Source organism: Xenopus tropicalis, chromosome 2 (assembly GCF_000004195.4).
Source record: "Xenopus tropicalis strain Nigerian chromosome 2, UCB_Xtro_10.0, whole genome shotgun sequence".
In the NCBI taxonomy this organism is placed as follows: Eukaryota; Metazoa; Chordata; class Amphibia; order Anura; family Pipidae; genus Xenopus; species Xenopus tropicalis.
In genome coordinates, this window is record NC_030678.2 from 156,370,535 (window position 1) to 156,389,400 (window position 18,866).

At 45.3% G+C, this 18,866-nt stretch overlaps 1 long non-coding RNA gene across 1 annotated transcript in view; it reads left to right on the forward strand.

Annotated features, from left to right (window-relative positions):
* Window positions 1-1,421: 1,421 nt before the first annotated feature.
* LOC101731007 overlaps window positions 1,422-18,866 on the forward strand; it is a 60,253-nt gene continuing 42,808 nt past the window's right edge. Inside the window, exon 1 of the long non-coding RNA XR_004221388.1 lies at window positions 1,422-1,588. This is a non-coding gene — a long non-coding RNA (uncharacterized LOC101731007). The remainder of the gene's footprint in view (window positions 1,589-18,866) is intronic.

Below are 18,866 nucleotides of genomic sequence, written 5' to 3' on the forward strand. Positions count from 1 at the left end.
AAGGGCTCTGGCACACAGGAAGATTAGTCGCGACAAATCTCCCTTGTTGCGGGCGACTAATGTCCCCAAACTGCCATCCCACCCGTGAAAATGTAAATTGCCGGTGGGATGGCATGCGCGGAAAATGCGGAAGTTGCCTTGAGAGGAAACATCTGCGATGCAGTAAAAATGTGGGTACAGGTGCAGGTTGTAAGGATTGGTCCCATGCAGGGCTCTAGTACTATGTGTGAATGTACTGACCAGGTCTGGCCTGGGAGGCAAAATAGGCCCAAACAGCCTCCTTCCAGTCCACTAGTGACTGTGTATGGCATCTTACAGCAGAACCTCTCGTTGCCAGAAGCCACAGCTTGCCAGTCTGGGCCTGCTTCTGACCTATATTGGGAAGGTTTTTCACCATAAACTGAGGGTAGAGCCAGCGCCGGACCAGATCCAATCCCCCTGGAGCGCTCCTGCAATTTGCCGTCTCCCTATAGAGGGGGTCGGAGGGCATCTGCGGGGGGCCATTGAGGGGTGCAGGGGTCCCTGATGCAGAAGCCCCGCTGGGCCCTGCACCCCCCAGTCTGACCCTGGGTGGAGCTTATTGCAAGAGCCTGACAACCATGCTCACTCCCTTCCAGCATCATTTCTATTCCATAATAAACTATTTCCATAGTGGGATCCAATAAGCACAACAACTAACCTAATAAAGCTCCTTACCCCATAATAAGAGGATATGTTTAATTCAATTTTAGCCAATTAAATGAAAGAAAGAGCAGTGAACCTGAAAATCCTCTTAATAGGTACAGTACTCACTGTATCCAGGCTCATCTGTGAAATCGCAGGCTTTTGTGTCCCCAATGAAGCTGTCACACCAGCAGAGGCTCAGCTAGACACCCCCCTGCCTACAATTCCCTTTGTACATTAATATGTGTCATTTTTAACATCACTGTTTCTAAAAAGCTTCCTCCAGGGATAATATTTAACTTTAAAAAGGGCTGTTTTCAGATCACTTATACTTACTTGAGTTTATATAAAAAAAAGTCTGTTCATTAATTGCTTTTAGCAGCTTCACCAAAGAGCTCATTTTAATAATGGATGGAAAAATTACTCTTTTTCTGAAAGTAAGTACTTTCTGTCATTTTGTGCTGCCATTGACTGGGGCCCCATAATGCAACAGCTGTTTGCAGTGGGCAAGTACAAAATCAGCACAGGAATAATACTCATGTCACTGGTAGGATGCATAGGCAAATTGTCAATGAGGCCCCCAAACCTGCTTGGCACCTTAAAAAATAAGCCTAAAACTCGCCCTGTTCCTGCACTGCTCTAGAAGTCTTGACATCAGGAAATCTTCTTTCATTCCTGCAAGCTCCGGTTCTGCTGTAATCTGCTGTGCTCTGATTGGACCTTTCTTCTTGTGGCTTCTCCATTCAGAGCACAGCTCTCTTCACAGACAGTGAAATTGACCAATGAAGGCACAGATGTAGGCGGGGCTGGGGAGATATTACAGACGGAAGGCCCTGCAGAAATGAAGCCTGATAAGGATCTACTGGCTGTAACTGTACCTCAGGAACTCTGAACTTTGGCTGCACATTTCATCCCACTCCCACAGGTACAACACTTTATATGTTCTACAGGCTGAATCACTAGCTGAACTATTTCCCCCTGAAAAAAAAAGCTAATTGTGTCTTTATATTTTTTTGTTGTTTTTTTGCACTTATTTTTTCTCTTACTTTTGTAAGTGTTTTCATTTCTAGTCAGTTATAGTGTAGCCCTCATGAGACTGCATAGCTGGGAAACAAACCAGTGCTGTGTATCAGTGCCAGTGCCCACTGCGTCTCACTGCGTATAATGCGCTGGGTTTGTACATACGCACTGCGTCTCACTGCGTATAATTCGCTGGGTTGGTACATACACACTGCGTCTCACTGCGTATAATGTGCTGGGTTTGTACATACGCACTGCGTCTCGCTGTGTATAGTGTGCTGGGTTTGTACATACGCACTGCATCTCACTGCGTATAATGTGCTGGGTTTGTACATACGCACTGCATCTCACTGCATATAATGCGCTGGGTTTGTACATACGCACTGCGTCTCACTGCATATAATGCGCTGGGTTGGTACATACACACTGCGTCTCGCTGCGTATAATGTGCTGGGTTTGTACATACGCACTGCGTCTCGCTGTGTATAGTGTGCTGGGTTTGTACATACACACTGCGTCTCACTGCATATAATGCGCTGGGTTTGTACATACGCACTGCGTCTCGCTGCATATAATGTGCTGGGTTTGTACATACACACTGCGTCTCGCTGCATATAATGTGCTGGAATTGTACATACGCACTGCGTCTCGCTGCATATAATGTGCTGGGTTTGTACATACGCACTGCGTCTCACTGCGTATAGTGTGCTGGGTTTGTACATACACACTGCATCTCACTGCATATAATGTGCTGGGTTTGTACATACGCACTGCGTCTCGCTGCGTATAGTGTGCTGGGTTTGTACATACGCACTGCGTCTCGCTGCATATAATGCGCTGGGTTTGTACATACGCACTGCGTCTCGCTGCATATAATGCGCTGGGTTTGTACATACGCACTGCGTCTCGCTGCATATAATGCGCTGGGTTTGTACATACGCACTGCGTCTCGCTGCATATAATGCGCTGGGTTTGTACATATGCACTGCGCCTCGCTGCATATAATGCGCTGGGTTTGTACTTGCGCACTGCATCTCGCTGCATATAATGCGCTGGGTTTGTACATACGCACTGCGCCTCGCTGCATATAATGCGCTGGGTTTGTACATATGCACTGCGCCTCGCTGCATATAATGCGCTGGGTTTGTACATACGCACTGCGCCTTGCTGTATATAATGCGCTGGGTTTGTACATACGCACTGCGCCTTGCTGCATATAATGTGCTGGGTTTGTACATACACACTGCGTCTCGCTGCATATAGTGTGCTGGTTTTGTAAATACTTACTGCGTCTCACTGCATATAATGGGCTGGGTTTGTACATACACACTGTGTCTCACTGCATATAATGGGCTGGGTTTGTACATACACACTGCGTCTCGCTGCATATAGTGTGCTGGTTTTGTAAATACTTACTGCGTCTCGCTGCATATAATGTGCTGGGTTTGTACATACACACTGTGTCTCACTGCATATAATGGGCTGGTTTTGTAAATATGCACTGCATTTCACTGCATATAATGCTGGTTTTGTAAATACAGACTGCATCTCACTGCATATAATGTGCCTGGGATGTCAGTACCCACTGCCGCTCTCACTATAAAACTAACTAAAACGCATTTAAGCTAACTGCACATCACAAATGAATGGAGAACCCCCCACAGATGTGCATGTATGAATACTTTTTAGGGTGAAAAACGCTCTCCCACCCGCACTTTTGCACAGTATCCCTGGGAGTCAATGGGAACCACAAGAGGTAGTTGGGTTAATTTTCACACCAGCAGCAAATCCACTAATCTCACATTAGCTTTAGGTCAGTCTCTGTATGGCCCATCTCGGAAAAACCCAGGCCCCGAGCATTCTGGATAATTGGTCCCATACATGTATTAAAAAAAAAAAAAAACTGTAGCAGCCAATTGACAATTTAGTGGATGGCAGTGTGGTCATGGTGGTTCTGGCTTCTGGGCATGGCAGAACATGAATGCAGGTGTTTAAAGCTACAGCACCTGATAAAGAATGTACATTTTAAATGCTTTGAGTACAGAAGTTGATATATATTGGTTTCCTGTAGTAAAAAGTTTTAGGTAAAACAGCTGTAGCTTTCTCCACATTCTTGCTTGCTTGTTTTAGTGTCGGTGATTTCATTATTGATTTTGGGTAATTATTTATTCATTGGTTCAATCCAGGTAAGTACAATATGTACTTATAGCTTTATTGTCATGGAATACATGCCCACCAATCCCATCTCAGTGCTCATGGAACTAAAGGTCCCCATACACTATAAGATCCGCTCGCTTGGCGATGTCGCCAAGCGAGCGGATCTTCACCCGATATCCCCACCTACGGGTGGGCGATATCGGGTAGCAAGGGACTTGAAAAAAAAAAAATCCGATCGTTTGGCCCTGTTCTGCCCATACACGGGCCGATTAGCTGCCGAATCGGTCCAAGGGACCGATATCGGCAGCTATAGTCGGCCCGTGTATGGGCACCTTTAGTGCACACTGGTGTGTTTTTCGCACATGGAAAAGAAAGTTATATGTAACATTGGCATAGGCAAGATGGATCTCAGGACAGGGGCGCTAAGCATGGATCATGGCAGTTGCATAGTAGAGAGGGAATTTGCCTTGAAAGTCTAGCATTAGAGGAAAATGAACAGAGGACTTCTATACTTAATAAAATTGCAAAACATTTCTAGTATATACACTAGTTATTGTTGCACTGCAACTTTTAGATCCCCGGTCCCTGCTCTGACTAATAACAGCTCTTACTACATCTGTAGTTTATTCAGAAAGGAGCTGTAAAACTGTGTACTAAGAGAATATTCTGTGTGCTTCTAGTGAGGCATAAATACAACACGGAGGCCTGGCTGAAGTCATGCTGCTGTGCTAATTACTAATTTAAAGGTACCAATCAGTGGCAAATCTGCTGGGATGCACATAACATGCTCAACATGAGGAGATGCGCTTAGGTGAGAGCAGAGGGGGGTGGGGGTGTTAGTGGGAGTGGGGGCATCTCCATACAAATTGCACTGTACAGGATAAGAAGAGAAGATATTTAAAGGGACAACACACTGGGGTGTATCATGCATTATTCTGTAGATAGTAGTCAGTCAGTTAGAACATAGTGAATTAAATCCATCAAATAAATAGATGTATAGAGGTTGAAGCAGAGTAAGCCTAATTATAAAGAATTTATGGAAACTGGAAGAATGTGCGCGTGCCTTATATTCAATTATACAGGCAGAATCTTACTGTTTGGGCATCACCATGTGTCACTGACCTTAAAGTCTAAAAAACAAGAGATACTGGGTCATTTATCAACACTTGGCAAATTTGCCCCTGGCAGTAACCCATAGCAACGACTCAAATTGCTGCATTCATTGTTCCACCTAATGCTGACTGATAAAAGCCAACCACTGCTTGGTTGCTATAGGTTACTCCCATGGGCAAATTTGCCCATTATTGATAAATGAACCACTGAATATACAATAACAGCCCAGAGTTTAAGCAGTAATGATCCAGGCCTTTGCTGCTAAAGGGTTGTAGTGGCCTTGCGCTTGTACTGGAGCTCAAACTATAAAGTACAGACATTTCTAGCTGAATACTGGTCCCAAATTGAAACTTAATTTGTACTTTCAAATTGGAGTAAACTCCAATAGAATACAACTGCCAGTTATCCAGAGCTCTATTCTATGGATTTTACCTTAAATATTAAGCCTCTAAGGGCCTGCACATGGCACACTGGCTGGTGCAAGCTAAGGGACATCACATAGACCCTCCCATCATTTTATACATCTGAGAGATGGCATTGTTTTCTATGATACATTAGCCAACACACTGGAAGTTCCCCAAGTGCAATGAGTATATGGGATGCATGCAACCAATGTTTTGTGTTTCCCGAATGAACTCTATGGCAACATAATCTCCTCTGATAGTTTTACCAAGATGTTAGGGCCATGATAGACAGGGAGATTAGTTGCCCGCGACAAATCTCCCTTGTTGCGGGCAACTAATCTCCCCGAAATGCCATCCCACCGGCTAGAATGTAAATTGCTGGTGGGATGGCATACGCAGCGGCGCGATTTGCCTCCAACTAGCAGTTATGCAAGTTTCACTTGGATGTGAGTTGGATGTGTGTCTTTTTTCAACCTAAATTACGTCATTTGGCCCTGGCACCAAACAATCAAATTAGAATGGCCGGTATTGGCGCACATCGGTTTAGGGACCACCTTAATAAGCCAATGCGGTCCCCAATCCAACGAAAATTCAAATCTGGGTGATTTCAGGCCAGATGTCCGTCGGGCAGGCCTGTCATTAGTGCCCATACATGGGTTGATAAGCTGCCGAATCGGTCCGATATTGGCAGCTAGAATCATCCCATGGCCACCTTTACCAACAGAAAAAGGATCAATGCAGTGAGAGATGTTTGAATTTTCCACATTACCAATGCAGTAACTACATGGCTTTCCCTCTAACAGGTTACACAGTGCTCCTGACCTACAGCCTCACATACTTTGCTTTTTGGCAGGGGAGAGACTTAGGCAGTGCTTGGGGAGATGCTAGATTCTTAAATGTTATAATTTGCTTGGATTGCCTGTGCTTACTGCTTCTTACTATATAATGTATATTTGATACCAATCCTGCTTTGTTTTATTGTGCATGGTGTGCCAGTATTTACTCCCTCTTACTGCTTGTGGTGCCATTATCCATTGGTTCTTGTGTATGCACTTGGTGTGCCAGTGCCCTTTGCTTATTATTATATAATGTTCTGTATGGTGCTTGGGGTGCCATCATTTCTCTTTATTATGTCCTTAGGGGATCAGTACCCACTGCTTCACTCTGTATATAATGTCCTTGGGATACCCCACAGCCTCTGCATATAATGTACTTTGGGTGCTAGGATTAATCTTCTCTCATGGTATAATGTGCTTGTAGTGCCTGCATTCACAACTCTCAGTGTTAATTGTACTTGTGGTGCCAATACCCCCTGCCAGTGCCACTGACTATATACAGTAATGTGTTTATGGTGCCAGTTTATGCTGCCCTGCGCTGATTGCTCTAACTGTATGTATGTTGATATGCTGATGCTATTAACCATTTCTGTGTTGGTATAATGTGCTGGGGATGACAGTTGTAATGTCTCCATGGCAGTGAGGTAGTGCTATGAGCACCAGGCTGTAGTACTCTGTATGCTAAGGTACCATAGGCAGGACTGATGCACTTGAATAAATGATGAAAAAGGCAAGCTCATAAATATGTTTGATAAAAGTGCTAATGCTTAATAAAAGTAGTTATGAAGTAGGCATACAGTGGCGTTCCTAGGCCACACTGCCCCTCATCCCTGCAAAAAAATCTTGGGAGGAGCCTAGTGTGCAACACAAGCACTACCTGCCTACCCCTCCCATCCCAACTCACTGCCCTCTCTCTTACATCTCCCTCTGCGCTCGCCAGCTCTCAGGTAGGAAAGCGGTGGGGAGGGGGGATTTATTTACTAGGGATGCACTGAATCCAGGATTCGGTTCAAGATTCACCCAAGATTCTGCCTTTTTCAGCAGGATTTGGCCAAATCCACTTTCCTGGGCAATCCGAATCCAAATCCTTAAAATCACCTATGTGTGTGCATATGCAAATTAGGATTCAGATTTGGATTGGTATTTAGCTGAATCTTTTATGCTTTGATGGGGTTCGGCGAATCTGAAAATAGAGGATTTGGTGCCTTCCTATTATTTACACCAGTGCTGTCCAACTGGCGACCCTTCTCTGTGTGGCCCCCCACCTGTCTGGCTGCTTTGATGGCTTACCTTTGAGTAAGCATTAAATGATATCAGTACTGAGATTAACTGGCCCCCTGCATGGTTCTCACCTCAGATTCAGGCTGTAATCAGGCTGTATTGTTTAAACATGTAATCCCCTGTGTTTTTCACACCTTTTAATACCTGCATTGTTTACCCCCTGCAGTGTTCACACCTCAGGCTCAGACTGTAATCACTCCCATTGTTCACTTCTTCACACCTCAGACATAGGTACTGTAGGCAGAGTATGGCACATACAGCCAGCATAGGGCAGGTAGAGTAAGGCACACACAGGCAGCATAGGTCAGGGAGGGATGGCACACACAGGAAGGGTAGGGCAGGCAGAGTATGGCACAACCAGGCAGCATAGGGCAGGCAGAGTATGGCACACAGGAAGGGTAAGGCAGGCAGAGTATGGCACACACAGTCAGGGTAGGGCAGGCAGAGTATGGCACATACAGCCAGCATAGGGCAGGTAGATTATGGCACACACAGGCAGCATAGGTCAGGGAGGGGATGGCACACACAGGAAGGGTAGGGCAGGCAGAGTATGGCACACACAGTCAGGGTAGGGCAGGCAGAGTATGGCACACACAGGCAGAGTATGGCACACAGAGGCAGCATAGGGAAGGCAGAGTATGGCACACACAGGCAGGGTAGGACAGGCAGAGTATGGCACACTACAACCTTTAACAAACCTTATTAATACATACTGTAATATTTGTATTACTAATAACATTAATGGTAATCCCCCAACAGGTCCTTTATACAAGGCCCGCCAAAAAAACTTCAGGAAAACCCAGTGCCCACCATCACCACACATACATGCCTACCCTCCTATGCTACGCTCCCCCCAGTAGGCTGCTTGGCCATACACTGCTCACTTACCTGCAGCAGACTGCAAATTTTACTTTGCTTGTGAGGGGGCTGCCTGTGGTGACCAAAGGTTATTGTATTTATACCATGGCTTTAAGTCAGGGGTCCCCAACCTTTTTTACCCATGAGCAACATTAATATGTAAAAAGACTTAGGGAGCAACACAACCATAAAACATATTCCTGGGGGGACCAAATAAGGACTGTTATTGGCTATTTGGCAGCCCCTATATGGACTGGCAGCCTACAGAAGGCTCTGTTTGGCAGTACATCTGGTTTTTATGCAACCAAAACTTGCCCATAAGCTAGGAATTAAAAAAAAAGCACCTACTTTGAGGCCACTGGGAGCAACATCCAAGGGGTTGGAGAGCAACATGTTGCTCACGAGCCACTGGTTGGGGATAACTGCTTTAAGTGGTAGGTATTTAATTTAATAAGTACGTCACCCTTTCATGACACATTTTGTTAGAATAAGCTTACCCTCCCTTAGACCTAGTGTGTAGCTACGGCTGACAGGCAAACCTGGAACCTTCTGCCACATAACGTGGACCCCTAATGCAAGCTGTATCCCGTGCCAGAAACATGGGAGATACCTGATCTGAAAGAAGAGAATCAGCCAAAGTTAGCAAAAGTGGCCCAAGCAGCCTGGGAATCCTTGATCCTATTTTTGATTGCCTATTTTGAAGCCCAGTCTGGGTCTGGCCTAAGAGTGTTAAAAATTTACCAGCACCTTCAGTACCCCCAAGGGTAGACCAGGGGTCTCCACCTTTTTTTTTTTTTACCTGTGAACAACTTTTAAATATAAAAAAGTTGGGGAGCAACACAAGCGTGATAAAAGTTTCTAGGGGTGCCAAGTAAGGCTGTGATTGGCTATTTAGCCCAATATGTTCTGGCAGACTACAAGAGTTTCTGTTTGGCAGTGCAGATGGTCTTAATGCCTCCAAAACTTGCCTCCAATTTAGAGATTCAAAAATGGGCACCTACTTAGAGGCCACAGAGAGCAACATCAAAGGGGGTGATGAGCAACATGGTGCTCACAAACCACTGGTTGAGGATCACTGTAGTAGACTTGAGTGTCTGGGTACACTTTCGAGGGAAATCTGTATCCCAAGAACTGTGATTGCATGTATTTGTTTGGGGCACTTTCTGTTTAGTCAAAATAGCTTCTGTATTATCAATTCCATTTTATTTTAATAAACAGAGTAGAAAATATTAAAAAAAAAAAATCTCTCTCATCAGCTGTCTCGTTCTGTAATCTCTGCTGTGATATAGAAGCGTGACTGCATCCATACGGAATTTAATTGCTCATTTTTTATTTATTCATTTCCAAGCATGAAGGTCGTCTATGCAGCACATTCATCTGCAACATTGCAACTATAAACTGGCTGATCATTTTTCAGTGATGCAGTAACATAACAACAGCCGGGCCTTTGATTTATACATTTGTAACTGCTACTATAGACACCATCTCTCCCTACTATACCTGCTATCCCACAGCCACAGTCCCTTCCCAGAGGCTATTATCCCCCCACTGCTACTATAGGCACCATCTCTCCCTACTATACCTGCTATCCCACAGCCACAGTCCCTTCCCAGAGGCTATTATCCCACTGTTACTATAGGCACCATCTCTCCCTACTATACCTGCTATCCCACAGCCCCAGTCCCTTCCCAGAGGCTATTATCCCCCCACTGCTACTATAGGCACCATCTCTCCCTACTATACCTGCTATCCCACAGCCCCAGTCCCTTCCCAGAGGCTATTATCCCACTGCTACTATAGGCACCATCTCTCCCTACTATACCTGCTATCCCACAGCCACAGTCCCTTCCCAGAGGCTATTATCCCACTGCTACTATAGGCACCATCTCTCCCTATTATACCTGCTATCCTACAGGAAGTCTCTCTTTCTTTACAATTAAGCTCTTCTTGGCTTACAAGTACTTAGCAAAAAATTGATTTCCTGTGCTACTTTGATCTTCATTTATAATATATTCCCACACTTTACTCAAACACTTTACTCAAACAATACCATATCTTCATCTTCAACTGTGCCTTACCAGCTTGCATTGCCTTCTAACTTGGGGTTTATTGAAAGTCACAAATCTGTGAGGGAATAATATTGTTGAAAAAGATAATAACTCTATGGGACACATTCATTAAAGTACGAATTACAAGTACAATTTGCGAAAATTCGCATTAAATACAAAAATTTCTGATGTGCGTTAATTTTGCGAAAAGTCGCGTTGAGCTTTATTGTGGTACGATTCGAAAGTTACGCAGTTTTCGTATCCGAACGATTGTGAAGGGTGTGAAAACCTTTCTGACCTTGATCCTTCTGTGCGTGATTTTGGAAGCCTCCCATAAGACTCAATGGCACTCTGCAGCTCCAACCCAGCCCAAGGAAAGTCTCCCATAGGGCTCAATGGCACTCTGCAGCTCCAACCCGGCCCAAGGAAAGTCTCCCATAGGGCTCAATGGCACTCTGCAGCTCCAACCCGGCCCAAGGAAAGTCTCCCATAGGGCTCAATGGCACTCTGCAGCTCCAACCTGTCCCAAGGAAAGTCTCCCATAGGGCTCAATGGCACTCTGCAGCTCCAACCTGGCCCATGGAAAGTCTCCCATAGGGCTCAATGGCACTCTGCAGCTCCAACCCGGCCCAAGGAAAGCCTCCCATAGGGCTCAATGGCACTCTGCAGCTCCAACCCAGCCCAAGGAAAGTCTCCCATAGGGCTCAATGGCACTCTGCAGCTCCAACCCGGCCCAAGGAAAGTCTCCCATAGGGCTCAATGGCACTCTGCAGCTCCAACCCGGCCCAAGGAAAGTCTCCCATAGGGCTCAATGGCACTCTGCAGCTCCAACCCGGCCCAAGGAAAGCCTCCCATAGGGCTCAATGGCACTCTGCAGCTTCATCCTGGCCCAAGGAAAGTCTCCCATAGGGCTCAATGGCACTCTGCAGCTCCAACCTGGCCCAAGGAAAGTCTCCCGTAGGGCTCAATGGCACTCTGCAGCTCCAACCTGGCCCAAGGAAAGTCACAATACCGAAGCGTGAATGAATCCCAAACTTTCATATTCGTTGCAACAAATACGATTTTGTTGCACAAATTGTCGCAAAGTACGAAAATATTGCAGAAAATACGCAAAAATTGTAAACTTTGGAAAAATACTGATTTTCGGTAATCAGACCTGTCGTACTGTAATGAATGTGCCCTTATATCTGGTTTAATAGGGTCTTAAAACAAAAAGACCCCCAGTGCCTGCTTTCTAAGTCACAGGAACAAGGTACAAAATACATCAGAAAGGAAAAGCAGAATTAAAAAATGTTGCAATGACACAAATTTAGAGTTAAGACCAGAAAATCATCAAAACCAGTCAATTTCAACACCTTAACTGTTTTTCTGACAATGACGTTCTGATAACAAACGAAAAATCACTGATTTCCCCCTGTTCAGAGGTGCTGGCCAACCCCTTAACTGCCATTAAAGGGCATGGAAAGGCAAAGTCACTTGGGGGTGCCAAAATGTTAGGCACCCCCAAGTGACTTTAATCGCTTACCTTGTACCCCGGGCTGGTGCCCCTGTATGGAGAGAACAGCACCAGCCCGGGGTACCTGGAGCGAGCGCTTCCTTCTTCCTGTATCGCCGCGCGCGCATGCGCAGTAGAGTGAATAGCGGAACTTTAACAGAGAAGTCGGCTTTTTACTCTACTGCGCATGCGCCTGACTCACAGTCACAGCTTAACGCAGCAGGAAGGAGGAAGCGCATCGCCCCAGGTACCCCGGGCTGGTGCTGTTCTCTCCGAACAGGGGCACCAGCCCGGGGTACAAGGTAAGCAATTTAAATCACTTGGGGGTGCCTAACATTTTGGCACCCCTAAGTAACTTAGCCTTTCCTTCTCCTTTAAAGGACAAGTTAACCACAAAAATAATTTTTTGCCTAATAAAAGAAAACCTGATTCTAAGCAGCTTTCCAATATGAATTTATTAATTTTTAGTGCTTTAAAAGTTAGTTGTAAATGTAATTGCTACTGAAAGCGTCATTTACTGAACTCCTGGTTGTTACTTTTTAAATAATGTTGCAAAGGTCAGTCTCCTCCAGCGAGTCAGGTCTGTCAATCTGCTGCCTTGTGTTACATTGTTTGAAGAGTCAGAGCCACCAGGGCAGAAAAAAGGAAAGGACAGACAAACGCTACTGTTATTAGCAGTTATATATACAAATACCTTAAAAACCATTACAAATTTGTTATGAATGTATATTGCAAAGTTGCTTAGAATTTTATTCTCTTTTATTAGGCAAAAATTATATTCTGGGTTGACTCGTCCTTTAAGAGCTTCCAGCATAAGCTATCAGTCTATTGTTAGGTGACCTGTGAGGATCCAGCAATCTTTTCTTGAAAGAATTAATCTATCATTGTATTTTAATATGCTATTTTTAGCGACCAAAAGACCATGTTTTGTTTATTAAGCTATGTGACACATGGGATTAAAGAGATAAAGCTATCTCTGCTCAGAGAAGGATAATCATTTAAGAGCAATTATCCAATTAGGCTAATAGGTTTAGGTACCTTGAGTGAGTACTTTGCTTATTATAATATTCTTCATACCAATGCAGATTTCAAGGGTATAATTTTCAAGTTGTGCTTCATATTTTGCCTCATTTTCTGCTTCGTTATTGTTAAGTGAGGTGTGTTTATGACTTGGTGTGTTTTGACACAGGCAAAACCTTATGTCACTGGCAGCGTCTTGGCATCTCTTTATAGGGAAAAAAACAGAGATTGTACTGAGTTGCACCAGGGTAGTACCTGGCTAGTATTTGAGTGTCCTAGCTGGCAAATCACAGACTAGGGCCAGCATCGGTATTGCAAATTTAGTAATATATAGTAATGGTCTATAAATCCCCACCCAGTTACCTGCCCCATCCACCGTTCCCTCACCTAGCCCACCCATTTCCCCACCCCTTATGTCATAGACCTGCCCCAGATGACTTAGCGTCCTGCCCCCACCTGAAGGCCGGTATTAGTCAAAGAAAGAAAGTAGCAAGACTAACCAGGGTAAAATCATAAGCAATCTAAAGGGCAAGTTGCTAAGTGCAAATAAGATCCATCTACCATGCAGACTGGTAGGGCTGCTAATGATTGCCGACTGAATCCTCTCTTTAATAATGAATTCAAGTGGCATTTGCTTTCCTCTACAATTGAAACCATGCCCAGCCTTTTATATAGTCTTCTGTTAATCCTAGGGAGGATTTAAAATCTCAGATACAAGTGCATATGCATTATTTAGTTACTTTAAGTACTAGAGAAAATGTAAAATATTGAATAGAGCACATTACAGTGCAGAGAGTGTTATTTCTGTGTCATGAGGCCCAATTGCCTCAAAAACTCACTGCAGCGGAGCACAATTTGTATTTATACAGGTTGATATGTACTAACAGTTAATGGGCCTCATTTGATCATTTCTTTATGGATGTGCCCAATGCCCACAGCTTGTTGTTCTTGTGCTCCACCGGACAAAGGAAGTTGAGACTCCTCCCTTGGCCCCTGGGCCAACTCAAGCAAGGTTGAGATCCCAGCATACTCTTTCCTATTTGCATTGCTATTAGAGGCAGTATATATAACCTTTAAATAAGACAATTAATTTGTAATTGGTCAGGTCTCTGTATTTGATATTTTCAGTTTTTTAGTTTATTCAGCATTTTTTTTCTGCTGTTTTGGAATTGAACCTGTTACCAGGTTGCAAGGGTCTCCTCCTAGCAAACGGACATTAATGACAGGCTGGAGGGTAATTGGTAGAGAGTATGAATAGGACAATAAGTAATAAAAATCATAACTAAAATACATGTAAATTGCTTTCTGGGTTATCATTGATCCCCAGCAACCAGACAGCAGGAGGCAGAATAGAGAGGCAAATAATTAGAAAACAGAATGAGGGTAATTCATGCAGGGTCGGACTGGGCCAGCGGGACACCGGGAAAATAGGCCCAGGCCCGATCTCTGCCTGGAACTGAGGGCTCCTTCCACCCCCCATCAATGTGGCCACTGGAAGAAGGTAGGCGGTACATATGTGTGGGTGGCTCCGATATTATCACCGGGCTTAGCATGGAGGAGGTTGCGATTGGGGTTGGGGGCCTCTAAGGTGGCAGCCCAGGTGGGCCCTGGACACCCCAGTCCGACACTGCATTTATGACGACAGGTGATGTGTAGAAAGGCCGGCAAAAAATAGTTGACCGGCACAACAAGTGTAATGCAAGCGGGCCTTAGCCCCTGCGTGTTTATTAAAAAAATAGCAGCAACGTTTCGGGGGCGTACCCCTTCATCAGGCATCTTTTTTGCTGGACTGTGCTGGGAGTGCCGGCTCTCTGGGCTGTGCACCGAGTAAGAATTGTTGGAGGACGTAAGGGTGTGCTGGGGGAACTTTCTTTGTTGTATAGTATGTGTGGAAAGTGCAATTTCAGGTGCAAATCATCATGTTTTTTACGTTTTGCCCCCTAACTTCACCCTACTTTCAGCCACATGGGAAGTGCCCCACAATTCAGCAGAAGAGTCAGGACTGACACAATGGAGCTTGGCTCACATACAAGGAAGTGCAAGGAGTGTTTGGGTTTGGGTGCAAGCACCTGTGATGAATAGTGTCAATACATGCAAAATTTGCATCCATTTTGAACAACCGCATTTGTGGCTGCATTCGTAAATAACCTCTACTGAACTGAAAAAAGATTCTCAATTGTTTCATTATTAATATTTACATTTACATTAACTTTCTTTTATGATACAGACATTAATATTCTGAGATCATGTTTTTTTGTGGTTTTTGCATTATTCAACTTTTTGTTTAGCAGCTGTTTAGTCTGACATTTCCGCAGCTATTTGGTTTAAATGAGAGATGGGAATATGAATAGGAGAGGTCCTGTATAGAATAATAAAAAAGTAACTGGAACAATAAAATTGTAGCCTAGCAGAGAAATAATGGGCATTTCATTTGAAACATGAAAAGAGGCAGAAGAGGAAGGTGGAAGACACAGGCACAATATGCACAAAAGTGTTGTTGTCCCTTTAATAGTGAAGCAGCAGCCGTGCGTTTGTCTCTGCACAGAATTAGGCCAAGGATGTTTTGCACAGACATTTGAGGCCCCGGTGTTACTGGCAACATATTCTATCATTTCCCAAACAATCGGTGCAGTGTTGCCGGCTGGGCTAAAGGCTGCCAGATAAAGCTAGCTATGAAGGTTGCCGGTGCACACACAATTACCACTGTTTTAGGTGACCTTTTCCTCATTTCTAAATTAAAATGAACAAAAAATACAAACAAACATCTTAGAATTGTGCATTGGATAATTGAGATGTAAATAAGCAGCCATGGGAAAGGAACACAAACTATTTTAATGCAAGGTATATTTCAATTTCAATTGGTTCCCTTACGGACGTATTTATAGACCTAGATCTTATTATCCTATGGCAAATTTATATATGATATTTTTCCCAGCATGCCTGGATAATAGCCAGAAATTTAGGATGCTGTAGTTCTATGCCATTCCTGGGATGGAATGCTCTGTTTTACATTAGGAGCAATGCAGGTTAGCAGCAACAAACAGGACTGGTATGTATAAATAAACACCAACTAATAAACTCATGGATTACATGTCCCTCATCCATCAGCACAAGGAGAACATGAATACATTACTTTTGTGCTGCAGGCTGCTTAGAAAGCACCTCTGTGTAGGTCATACACAGCAGGGCCGCCATCAGAAATCACGGGGCCCCTCACAAGAAAATTTTCTGGGCCCCCCTCCCACCAGTACAAAAGGACTCACAGCCAGCAGGGCCCCCCCCCTAATACATGGTAGCCAGCAGTGCCCCCCCCAGTACATTGGTAGCCAGCAGTGCCCCCCCGTACATTGGTAGCTAGCATTGCCCCCTAGTACATTGGTAGCCAGCAGTGCCCCCCTAGTACATTGGTAGCCAGCAGTGCCCCCCCTAGTACATTGGTAGCCAGCAGTGCCCCCCTAGTACATTGGTAGGCAGCAGTGCCCCCCCTAGTACATTGGTAGCCAGCAGTGCCCCCCCTAGTACATTGGTAGCCAGCAGTGCCCCCCTAGTACATTGGTAGCCAGCAGTGCCCCCCCTAGTACATTGGTAGCCAGCTGGGCCCCCCCTAGTACTTTGGTAGCCAGCAGTGCCCCCCCTAGTACATTGGTTGCCAGCTTTGCCCCCTCTAGTACATTGGTAGCCAGCTGGGCCCCCTCTAGTACATTGGTAGCCAGCTGGGCCCCCTCTAGTACATTGGTAGCCAGCTGGGCCCCCCTAATACATTGGTAGCCAGCAGTGCCCCCCCTAGTACATTGGTAGCCAGCAGTGCCCCCCCTAGTACATTGGTAGCCAACAGTGCCCCCCCTAGTACATTGGTAGCCAGCAGGACCCCCCCTAGTACATTGGTAGCCAGCTGGGCCCCCCCCCAGTACATTGGTAGCCAGCAGGGCCCCCCACCCCAGTACATTGGTAGCCAGCACAGCACGGAACAGCACAGCACAGCCCCCGGCCCCTTCCGTCTTCAGCGGCAGCTTCACGCTCCTCCGGCGAGGTAGTTCTTCGACGACGCCTCTGCACTTCTGAGTGCCGGCAGAAGACAGGCCCTTTTATAAGGTTGCGCCCCGTGCGTACTGACGTGATGTACGCACGGGGCGCAACCAATAGGATCACCCAGTGACCACCAATGACAGGGCCGGAATAGATTTAAGGGGGCCCGAGCTATTAACAAAACTGTAGCACAGCCGGGCCCCCTTTAAGGTTAAAATTGTCTGGGCCCGGGACGAATGTACCCCCTGTGCCCCCCTGATGGCGGCCCTGATACACAGTATACAACACAAACAGGTGTCAGAAGTACCCAGAGAGCTAGCCGACAGGAGTAACCAGTGCTGAGTTACCAGTTGGAAACATAATGAGGTTTAAACAAGAGATTTAATAATGAAAAAGCATAGATAAATCCCAGTACGGACAATTGGTCAGGGCAAGCCACAATCAAACAGGTTTAAGCACAGACACAGGGTCAGGGCAGGCAGCAAACATATTCCAAATAACAGGCCAAGGACAGGAACAAGTAGCAAGGACTTCAGGGCACATAATCTCAAGATATTCGACAGGACTGGAACTAGAGGTTTAGTCATAGCAGGAAGGATAATGATCCAGCACAGATTGCTGGAGGAGGCAGGATTAAATAGCCCCTTAATTGGGCTACTGCCTTCAGCTGGATTGCATGTGTCAGACAGGGAATACAAAGGGAAAAGGTAATTGATGTAAACCACCAGACCTAAACCACACTGCTTGCTATGGCTCAGGCTGGAGGAGTAGTGGCCAGTATACCTTAAGTCCCTGGTTCTAGACCAGAGATTTCATTACAAAAGGATCAAGGAAGGAGCTGAATTAGAAATATTTGGGCCTCTATGAACCTATGTAACTGCTTGGGTCTCCTGTTTCGAATGTGCAATTCAAGAGATTTCTCCATTGATATTTAACAAAGCAATATACCCAGTAGGCTGGCACTAAGCAGCTACTCCCTCATTATGGATGTCACACTAACCATGAAATCAGGGGTCCAAAGTCGACTGCAAGAGCCTAATACTGACATGGAACTCTTCAGAGCTGAAAACAAGGAGTCGACATAGTGGAGTGTGAGCGCTAGGATTAGGCCAGGCCAAGCAAGGCACTGAAGGAAAAGATAAACTTGTAGTCAAAACAGGTGAGGGAAAGCAGCATAGGTTCAGAATGAGAAGTTATATTAGAGGTCAGGGCAGGTAGCAAGTGGAAAGGTCAAGAAACAAGCCATATTACAATTTGGGGTAACTGCATTAGAGAAGAATATTGCCACGCTCTTAGTAAGGACCTAGATAACCAAGCAACTGAAAGTGAAAACTATAGGCACTTATTGAACAACTGTGATATACCTGCTAAGACATAGTGATTGATGACTTAATTTGGCCATACACTCTGAGATCCACATGCAAAGTGAAGTCATCAAATGAGTGGATGACTCCTGATTTACCTACCTATGCGCTGGGTCAAATTGTTGGCCTGAGGGTCAATGATCAGATTATACAGCAGGCCTACAGCAACCCTTCAGACTGCATCAATGCACTCTCCCCTGCATGCTTGGCCTCCTGAAGGGACCACACTTGGGCCAATATGCTGCCAATTCGGCCTGCAGCAAAGGCAAGTGAGGCAGTGATCCCCAACCAGTTACTCGCCAGCAGTATTTTGCTCACCAACCCCTTTGATGTTGCTCCCAGTGGCCTCAAAGCAGTTCTCATTTTGTCATTTCTGACTTGGAGGCAAGTTTTGAAGACCATGTGTACTGCCAAACAACGTCTCCTGCAGGCTGCCAGTCCATATTGGGCTGCCAAATAACCAATCACAGTCATTATTTGTCAGCCCCTAGGACCTTTTTTCTTGCTTGTGTTGCTCCCCAACTTATATATATATATAAGGGCATCCATGTCGAAGACTTCCTTTTCTGCACCACTTGGTT